General features: G+C 45.0%; 1 long non-coding RNA gene across 1 annotated transcript; it reads left to right on the top strand.

Annotated features, from left to right (window-relative positions):
- The first annotated feature begins 1,964 nt into the window (after positions 1 to 1,964).
- On the top strand, positions 1,965 to 4,992 carry LOC117063864. Its single transcript, XR_004429131.1, has 3 exons — positions 1,965 to 2,036; positions 4,436 to 4,553; positions 4,698 to 4,992. It is a non-coding gene; the product is annotated as an uncharacterized LOC117063864 (long non-coding RNA).
- Positions 4,993 to 10,736: the final 5,744 nt, after the last annotated feature.

The raw sequence follows: 10,736 nt of genomic DNA, 5'->3' as shown, positions 1-10,736 counted from the left end.
AGAGGAAAGGGATGCTTTCACTGCCCCTGTTTTTTTGTTTTGTTTTGTTTTTTTAATTATAAAGGCAGTGTCTTGCTCTGTCACCCAGGCTGAAGTGCAATGGCATGATCATAGCTCACTGCAACCTGGAACTCCTGGGCCCAAGTGATCCTCCCACCTCAGTCTCCCAAGCAGCTGGAACTACAGCCATGTGCCGCCACGGTCAGCTAATTTAAACATTTTGCGAAAGGTGAGGTCTTGCTATATTGCCCAGGCTGCTCTCAAACTCCCGGCCTCAGGCGATTCTCCTGCCTTGGCCTCTCGAAGTATTGGAGTTACAGTAATGAGTCACCACACCCAGCCCAAACATTTTTATAATAATAAGTTTTATTATCATTACTTTTCTTTAAAGGCAATTCAGCTTTTCTAACTCGAAGTATTTCTGTTGCAACTTAATAACTTTAAAAAGTGTTGTTAAATATACTTTTCAAAGATTTGAACTTTTTGAGAAAAGTTTTCAATTTAGATCCGCTGGAGTTTGTATTGTACATTTCAATGCATTTGGTGTGGCCATATTTATTTATTTATTTATTTATTTATTTATTTTTTGAGAAGGAGTCTTGCTCTGCCACCCAGGCTGGAGTGCAGTGGCCGGATCTCAGCTCACTGCAAGCTCCGCCTCCCGGGTTTACGCCATTCTCCTGCCTCAGCCTCCCGAGTAGCTGGGACTACAGGCGCCGGCCTCGTCGCCCGGCTAGTTTTTTGTATTTTTAAGTAGAGACAGGGTTTCACCGTATTAGCCAGGATGGTCTCGATCTCCTGACCTCGTGATCCGCCCGTCTCGGCCTCCCAAAGTGCTGGGATTACAGGCTTGAGCCACCGCGCCCGGCGGTGTGGCCATATTTAAATAGCCATTATGTTTTCTTTTACTCTTAGCATTAGATAGTCAGGAGTTGCAGGCTTTCTACCAACGTCAGACACCTGCTAATGGGTTTTGTTGACATTTAGAGTGAAATAATTAAGGTACAAAACATAAATGTGGGTAACTGAGGAATTACTACCTGCACAATGAGCTGACAGCGGGTGGAGTGTGAAGCCTGGGAAACTCATGGCAGTAAGCAAGTAACCACGGTGACTGTGTGGACGTTTTCCACCTGGGAAATGGCCCAAAGAGCAGTAATTCCAGAATCCTCTCAACCTGTTCAGACAGTTGGGGTGGAAGGTTTATGACGCTATCTGACTCCTATCTCACTTGGAGTGTGAATATGCTTGTGTCATGACTCACAGGGTTAATTTCCTTTTGAAAGGAGGCTTGTGGGCACGGGCCAGAGGCAATCGCCTTTGAACAACTGCTCCTTTGGCACGTTTTGCTAATGAAGAAGAATGAATGCTGCTATTATTTAATAAGGATTTTTTTTTTGACTTAAGGTTCAGTCCTTTCCGTTTTATGGTTTTGGTTTTTATTTTTCTTTTTTTTTTGAGACAGAGTCTCACTCCCTTCACCCAAGCTGGAGTGCAGTAGTGCCATCTCAGCTCACTGCAACCTCTGCATCCTTGGCTCAAGCGGTCCTCCCACCTCAGCTTCCGGAGTAGCTAGGACAACAGGCACCAACATGCAGGGCTAATTTCTAAATTTTTGGCAGAGACAGGGCTTTACCATGTTGCTCCGGCTTGTCTCCAACTCCTGGGCTCAAGTGATCCACCCCTTCTGCCTCCCAAAGTGCTGGGACTCCAGGTGTGAGCCACCACGCCTGGCCACATTTTGTGGTTGTTACTTGGCAGTAAAGCTGGAGCTACTTTGTCCCCTAGCTGAAACTAGCTAAGTGGTGATACTAACTCTCTTCTCTGAGTTGGGAAATTCCTGCAGCCTACAAAAGGCTACTGAGGAATTGTCAAGTCAAAGAGTTCTAGAGACCCTCAGTCCAGCTGGTCTTCAGTCCAGCTTGTTTCCCACGTGAGGAATCTGACCCTCAGAAAATAATCAGATACCCGGAGCTCGCTAGTGGCAGAGCCTGCAACACCCACTCCTCTCCAGCTCTCTCTTCAGGGACAGAGAGGTATCATTCTTATTTTTAATGAAAACAGGTGCATATGTTGTAGACAGAATTGTTAAAATATCTAATTGTATTAGTTAGATATGCACTTTTAAATATTAAGCAATAGTTTGGTTTCAACCCGCAAGCCACACAAAAATACGGAAATCCTCCACCTCAGGCCCTCTTCTCTGGTTCCTCCACCGTTACCAATACGTGAGCCATTCCCAGGATTTGAACTGAAGTGTGGGGGAGGAAGGAAGCTGTGTGGCAGCCAGTGGAGCTGATTATAGGGTTAGACGTCGCAGAACTAGAACCCGTTTCTCTTCATTCCCAGCCCAGTCATCTTTTACACATTTTTTTCTTTCTTCCTTCCTTTCTTCTTTTTAGAAACAGGGTCTTGGCCGGTCACAGTGGCTCACGCCTGTAATCCTAGCAGTTTGGGAGGCCGAGGAGGGTGGATCACCTGAGGTGAGGAGTTGGAGACCATCCTGGCCAACATGGTGAAACCCCGTCTCTACTAAAAATACAAAAATTAGGCCGGGCACGGTGGCTTACGCCTATAATCCCAGCACTTTGGGAGGCTGATGTGGGCGGATCATGAGGTCAGGAGATTGAGACCGTCTCTACTAAAAATACAGAAAATTAGCGGGGCATGGTGGCGCTCGCCTGTAGCCTCAGCTACTCAGGAGGCTGAGGCAGGAGAATCGCTTGAACCCGGGAGGCGGAGCTTGCAGTGAGCCAAGATGGCACCACTACACTCCAGCCTGGGCGACAGAGCGAGACTCCGTCTCCAAAAAAAAAAAAAAAAAAAATTAGCCTGGTGTGGTGACAAGTGCCTGTAATTCCAGCTACTCGGAAGGCTGAGGCAGGAGAATTGCTTGAACTGGGGGCGGGGGCGGGGAGGTTGCAGTGAGCCAAGATCGCGCCCCTGCCCTCTAGCCTGGGCAACAGAGTGAGAGTCCATCTCAAAAAAAAAAAAAAAAAAAAAAAGAAACAAGGTCTTGCTCTGTTTGTTACCCAGGCTGGAGTACAGCGGCACACTCATGGCTCACTGCAGTCCCGAGCTCCTGGGCTCAAGCGATCCTCCCGCCTCGGCCTCCTGAGTAGCTTGGACTATAGGCACGTACTGCCACACCCAGCTGGCTTTAAAAAATTTTTTTGTAGAATCATGGTTTTGCTGTGTTGCCCAGGCTGGTCTCAAACTCCTGGGCTCAAGTGGTCCTCCTATCTTGGCCTCACAAATTGCTGGGACTACATGTGCACACCATCACATCTTGCCTTCAACAACTTTTAATTGTTCCTTTTACTAGGGAAGTAATAAAATCCCCCTCACAGGTTGGTTTGATTTCTTTTTTTCTTTTCTTGTTGAGATGGCGTCTTTTTTTTCCTTGAGACGGAGTCTTGCTCTGTCGCCCGGGCTGGAGTGCAGTGGCCGGATCTCAGCTCACTGCAAGCTCCGCCTCCCGGGTTGACGCCATTCTCCTGCCTCAGCCTCCCGGGTAGCTGGGACTACAGGCGCCCGCCACCTCGCCCGGCTAGTTTTTTGTATTTTTTAGTAGAGACGGGGTTTCACCGTGTTAGCCAGGATGGTCTCGATCTCCTGACCTCGTGATCCGCCCGTCTCGGCCTCCCAAAGTGCTGTGATTACAGGCTTGAGCCACCGCGCCCGGCCGTGATGGCGTCTTGGTCTGTTGCACAGACTGGAGTTCAACATGATTTTGGCTCACTGCAACCTCCACCTCCCAGGTTCAAGTCATTCTCCTGCCTCAGCCTCCAGAGTACCAGAGACTCTACAGGCATGCGCCACCACGCGTGGCTACTTTTTGCATTTTTAGTAGAGACCGGATTTCACCATGTTGGCCAGGCTGGTCTTGTACTCCTGACCTCCAGTGATCTGCCTGCTTTGGCCTCCCAAAGTGTTGGGATTACAGGTGTGAGCCACTGCGCCTGGCTGGTTGGTTTGATTTCTATCAGACATATTTTAATTCTCTACTTTATTTAATGTATAAATGTAGAATTTCATGTTCTTTTTAGTGAAAGAAGTTCAGGTCTTCAGGGTATAATGAGGTAGGAAGGCTTAGTCATCTAGGGAAACTATACCATGTACTTATTATTATCTTTTTAGTGTTGGGATTAGGGTTGCCAGATAAAATACAGGATGCCCCACTGAATTTGAATTGCTAAACAACAGGGACATACTTACACACAAACATTATTCATTGTTTATCTGAAATTCAAATTCCGCTTGGTGTCAGGCATTTCTTTTTGCCAACTGCAGCAGCCCCAGCTAGGAGGTGCCGCATGAGCTCCTCTCCCTAGAAGTCCTCTTACCTGCTGTCAGCTGAGCAATTTGCCAGGCTTGCTTTGGGAGCTGGCTTGAAGTTATTTGGATTTGATGGCTTTCTTTCTCTTTTGTGCAGGAAGCCACTTACCAAGATGGCAGGAGCAAGTGGTTATCAGAGCCTGCTTTCTAGAAATTCAGTTAAATAAGCAGCCCCCATCTCTTTTTCTCCAATTTCAGTCTTGGGGAAGGGATTGGTACATTACAGTCATTCCACCTCTTTATTTAATAATTCTGTTTTGCATACCCTTTACTGGATGATCATTCCTTAGAGAGGTTTGCAGTCAAAAGCCCTGTTCTTTATCATATTAAACATCACAGAGTCCCATGTTTTCCTTAAGGAATAAGTGAACAGGAGAGAAGGGTCCTGTTGAGGAAGCCAGGACTCAGAGCATTTCTGCAGACTGAGTCTGGATCCTTTCCTTCAGCCTCCAGGAATACTGCCGTCTCCACACCCAGGGTGGTAATCCAGGCAAGGGCTCCAGTGTGTGGCCACCCTGCCACCTACTACCTGTGTGTCCAAATGCAGTGACTCAGCTTCTCTGTGCCTCTCTTTCCTCTATCATTTCCACATGTATAAAATGAGGATAATGTTGTTACCGTAAGGATTGCATCAATGAATAAATAGCACTCAGTAAATCTGTTAACCAATCAGTAGATCACGCCTTACATGCTGGGCACGTTCCCTCTTCTCTCTAGACCACAGTGACCCCAACTGTGAAGTGGCTCTAGCTAATCCACTTGGTCTATAGGATTTGTAAAGGAACATGTTAATAACCCTCAAGTGACTGCAGAGAATGGGGCCATTCTTTTTGGGAAAATATAGATTGTTTATCATCAGGGATGAATACTTAAAAGAAAATCTGGGAATTTTTTTGTAAGTTACGAAGAAGGATATGGGAGGGGTTGCACACTTTTGAATGGGAATGTCTCTCTGGGAACTGTAGGGAAATGGGTGACACAGAAGTACTAGGGGTTTTGGAGCTGTTCTGAGTGAACACACAGGTCCAGTGTGGCTACTTGGGGGCAGGGCCCCTGGAATTTATACTGTTTTGCCTGCAAAGCTGATTACCCAGCTGCTTCTTCTTTTCTCACCTCCATGATATTATCACCAAGCAACTGACAACAATTAAATCTGAGAACTCAACAACCACGCACTAAGATAAAAGACCGCTGTGCTGTTGTATTTCAATAGATATATAGAGAGAAGTGGGAAACTTCAGGATTAATGAAATGTAGATAATGTCAAGAAATGGCCAAAACACTGAAGCACTAAATTAGGAAAAGAGCCTTATGCAAATATTTGGTACCAATGTCTGGTTTTTTTTTACATTTTTTAGTTTAATTTTTGTTTTTTGATGCAGCCTAGAGTGGGCTCACTGCAGCCTCTATCTCCCAGGCTCAAGCTATCCTCCTGCCTCAGCCTCCCAGGTAGCTAATTTTTCTGTGTTTTGTAGAGGTGAGGTCTCACTATGTTGCCCAGGTTGGTCTCAACTCCTGGACTCAAGTGATCCTCCTACCCTGGCCTCCCAAAGCACTGAGATTACAGTCATCAACCATCGTGCCCGGCCAATGCCTGCTTTAAACAACAGGAATACTTACTTATCAGAACCTTAGAATGGGGTGGGTGTCCAACTGGAGTAGTCTGAGTAAGGATGGTTTTGAAAAGCTCCAGGGGTTAAGAGTGACTAACTTCACTTTGGGAGGCCGAGACGGGCGGATCACGAGGTCAGGAGATCGAGACCATCCTGGCTAACACAGTGAAACCCCGTCTCTACTAAAAAATACAAAAAACTAGCCGGGCGTGGTGGCGGGCACCTGTAGTCCCAGCTACCCGGGAGGCTGAGGCAGGAGAATGGCGTAAACCCGGGAGGCGGAGCTTGCAGTGAGCTGAGATCCGGCCACTGCACTCCAGCCTGGGCGACAGAGCTAGACTCCGTCTCAAAAAAAAAAAAAAAGAGTGACTAACTTAATGTATTTGAAGTCCCATACTTTCATTACATTTTAGTGGAGACAAATTGGAAGCTGGTCCAAGAAACTCACTCTATATTCTTTGCAGTGTGCTGCATGCTTATATAAACTGTGTGGTCAGTTGTACATCATGCTCATTCCTTGGTATGCATTCATTCCTGATTACCTCCTTTTGTTGCTTTATTGGTTCTGATTTGAAGTACCCTCCACATATTGGATCTAGGTAACTCTTGGGATCAGATGGCTTTCTCCAGCCACGAGAGTCAAGAGGATAGTTTCAAGAGTGGCAAGTGTACATAGCCCCTCTTGCATTGCACAAAGTTAGCCAAATTTATGTCTTTTCCATGTGTACCATATGAGGTGTAAGTTGGAAGGATGAATAGACTTGGAAATAGAGCTGCAGCGTGTTGGAACCCGCTCATAAGCATGTCGGACATCATAGAGGTTGGAGCCCTGCAGAAGAGAATTGTCATATTCAAATGTTATTGTGAAACCACAGGAAGACAGCTGACTAGGCTGACTAGGCAAGAAGCCTAGTTCTATTACTGAGCACGTGACCTTGTTGGATTATTTTAAGTCTTCAGAATCACAGTTATAACACCACCCATCCTAACTTCCTAAAGAACAAGTGAGCCTGCACACATGTGGAGACCATAAAACCCTATCCAAACTCAATGCATGATTAAATAAGCACATGCTTATGTGAACATATTGTTTAGGTTTAGTTTGCCCTGGAGGTTGTATTTATGATATAGTCTCCAAGGGCAAGAAACCATGTTCCACTATATGCTATTCATGTGTGCTAACTATGAATTCTCTGAAAATGATTCTGTTATTATTACCAAAGGACAAGTGCTATAAGACAGTTTTATAAAAAACAGACTTGAAGTCTGTCATCTCTATAAAACATTCTTATTTGGGTAAGCAGAGAGGCTTACACAGGTTTACAAATGATTTCACTATCAAGTCTAAAATTAGTGACAGCATCCAAAAAGATCTTTGGTGTCTTTCCAAACTGCTCCAAGCATTAGACTCTCCCGAAGGGAGTATTCCATTAAATCCTCACAGAGCTGGCCTATTCTCTGTACAGTCTGGGGTCCATTCTTTGTAGAATTATGACGTCGTCAGGGCTTCCAGAGGTGAACAGTTTCTCAGATTCTGACTCACATTAATCAAATTCACAAGAGAGTGGTATATAAAATAGAATATCAATTGATTGATTAATTACTATAGACTATCAATTAATTGATAGAAATATTGACAAGGCAGATACTCATGTTTGCTGATGAACACATTCATTCCCTGAAGGCAAATCCATGAGGAAATCTTGTTAAAATACTAAGGCTTCCTGCAGAGCATGAAATCAGAATGAATTTCCGATTCAGCTAGAACCTCCATTTCCAGCTCAGGTGATCCCATCACACTGACTAGTGGGGCCTCCCTCCCGCCCTGTGAGGTTGCTAAATGAATTGACTAGGTCAGGGTCAGAATTGTTAAGATAAAGAAATAGAAGATTAAAATAACAGAAAGCATTGTGCCTAGCAAGAGTAAGATTTGTTTCATGAAACTCGTTTTAATTTAGATAGATAGATAGATAGATAGATAGATAGACAGACTGATGGAAGTATTGGGTCCTATGTGAAAAAAATAATGTGTTTCTTACAGTGACTGCTTTCCAGAAAAATATGTGAACATCACTGCTTTAGAGATGCTAAACATCTTTTAGTTTTAAGTAAATATTTATTAGGTGCCTATTCTGTAATCTTATGGAGATTACAGTGTAGGGGAGAGATTATGAGAGAGATGAAAGACAGGCAATAAACAAATACCAATACCCTTTGGGTCCCCTACCTCTTTCTCTAGTCTGATGCCTCCAGTGGTACATTTGCTCTTCCTACTGATAGAGCTTGGGATGGACTCATCCGTTCTCCTGTCCTACGATTATGCTTGGCCTTTGAACTGGCCTGTGCCCTGGCAGGTGATCTCTTAGGATGGATCGGTGCACAGAAGGGGCTGCTTTCAGCCACCACCTGCCTAGTTTTCCTTTTCCTCTTCTTTTTTTTTTTGAGATGGGGTCTCTCTGTGTAGCCCAGGCTAGAGTGAAGTGGCGCGATCTTGGCTCACTGCGGCCTCCACCTCCCAGGTTCAAGTGATTCTCCTGCCTTAGTCTCCCGAGTAACTGGGATTACAGGCACACACCACCACACCTGGCTAATTTTGTATTTTTAGTAGAGACGAGGTTTCGCCATGTTGGTCAGGCTGGTCTCGAACCCCTGACCTCAAGTGATCCATCTGCCTCAGGCTCCCAAAGGGCTGGAATTACAGGTGTGAGCCACTGCACCCAGCCTCCTTTCCCTCTTTTAACTCTTCATTGTTTATATCACTCACCCACCTTCTTGACTTGCTCAAGGTCAAAGTCATCCAGTAACAGATCTGACATTAAACCCTAGATCTTCAGATCCCATGTCCAGTACTCTGTCATTCTGCCACACAGCCTATTGAAAAGAAATCTGTTCAACCTGTGGAAGCAGATTACGAATAAATAAATAAATAAAAGAAATCTGACTTTAGAGAACACCAAGAATGCTTCCTTCTCAGGTTACTGAAGATGCATCATTATCCTGTGTTGTCATTCTATATCAATAACAGGCATGGAGAAAACTGATTAAGATATTTTCATGATGAAAGATTGAAGGAGCACCACTGAGGTAAAAAAAAAAAAAATTAGGGCAGCCTTGTATTTGTAGTCTTAATATATATCCAACCTAGGAACTAATTTTATTTATTAACTTTTCCGTTCACTCAACCAACCAATACTTATCGAACCCTACTATGAACCAGGCAGTTTCTAAGTGCCAGTGGTATATCAGTGTTTATTAGACAACCAGTCTCTGCCCTCAGGAAGTTTTATTATCATGATGGGGGGAGGTGGGTGGGTATAGTAGACACAAAGATGCTCCACTGAGATCCCCCTTTAAGAAAGAACTTGTTGCCCAGCTGTGGGGCGTGGTCAGCAGCAGACTCCAGCTATCAGTTCCTTCAGGGTCAGCCTCAGTTGCGGGCTGCTGTTCTGCCCTAGGTTGCCCTTCCCAAGGCAATCCTCACCCAGTGGTTACACAAAGCAAGAGTATAGAGGCCTGGTCATTTCTACCCAATACGGACAACTCTGATGGGCAACATTTGCTCTACGACTCCCTGCCAAATTGGCCAGTGTTTTGTCAAGCCTGTATCTCAATTCAACTTCTCCCTCTGCTCCATTCTGCTTCTCCCATATCTTCCTTTCACAAGTGCTGAGCCTTAATAAATATCCTGCACCCCAGTATCTGCTTTCAGAGAACCCAACTTGCAACAGGGTGTGTGTGTATGTGTATAACTATTTTATGTAAGGTGGTAAATGAAGACATTTTTAAAATAAAAGGAGATTTGAGCATCTGAGCAGAAACCTGAAAAATGTCAGGAAATAAGTCTTACAGATCTGAGGAAAGAATGTTCCAGGCAGAGGGGCGAGTGAGTGCAAAGGCCCTGAGGCAGGGAGCATGTTTGGTAGATGTGAGGAACCACACAGGACCATAGTGAGTTGGAGCAAAATGGAGAAAGGAGGTAGAACGTGAGACGGAAAGGGCAGTAGTGTGGAGTGGGGAGTGGCGCCGTCCCACCACGCAGGGCTTTGTAAGCTATGGTAAAGACCCAGTTTTTACTCAGAGATAAAAGGGTAGCTTCAGAGGATTTTGAGCAGAGGATTGACATGATTCAACTTATACTTTAAGAGTTTCACTCTGGGCAAAGGTGGAAGCAGGAAGGTCAGGTGGGAGGCTATGGTGAGAATTCAGTATGAAGTCAAGGTGGCTTAGATCCAAGTAAAAGAGCAGGTGGCGAGAATCAGAGGCTGAATTTGTGTTGAAGGTAGAACCAGTATGGATTGGAAGTGAGGCATGAGAGAAAGAGAGCGTGGGAAACTTCAGAGGTTTTGGTCTCAAAAACGGAAAGCAAGGAGTTGCCATTTGCTGGATCAGGAGTTAAGTCTGGGACATGTTATGTTTGCAGATAGGATCTGTTATGTCCCTAATTAATATAACTTATTATCCAAAGGAGGAAAACTTTTAAGAATAAAAGAGGATGTGGCAAATAATTTCTGTGGTGTAAACCAGGATTATCCAGAGCAAACCAGAGCATATGACCCTGGGGTAACCCGGGACTCAGGAAAGGGCCCTGCAGCATGTGCTGGGAGAACGGGACTTATGCTGGCACTTGGCCACTGGTGTTAGCAGGTGTATGGCCTGCATGTGTCTGTTTACCCAGAATTCACATGGTGAAATCTAGACCCATGGTGATGGTTTTAAGAGGTGGAACCTTTGGGAGGTAATTAGGTCATAAGGGCTGTGCTCTCATGAATGGGATCAGTGCCCTTA

The sequence above is a fragment of the Trachypithecus francoisi genome, unplaced genomic scaffold, assembly GCF_009764315.1.
Source record: "Trachypithecus francoisi isolate TF-2019V2 unplaced genomic scaffold, Tfra_2.0 Lachesis_group19, whole genome shotgun sequence".
Lineage (NCBI taxonomy): Eukaryota > Metazoa > Chordata > Mammalia > Primates > Cercopithecidae > Trachypithecus > Trachypithecus francoisi.
Note: the sequence above shows the minus strand (reverse complement) of the source record. Positions and strands in the feature narration are given on the sequence as shown.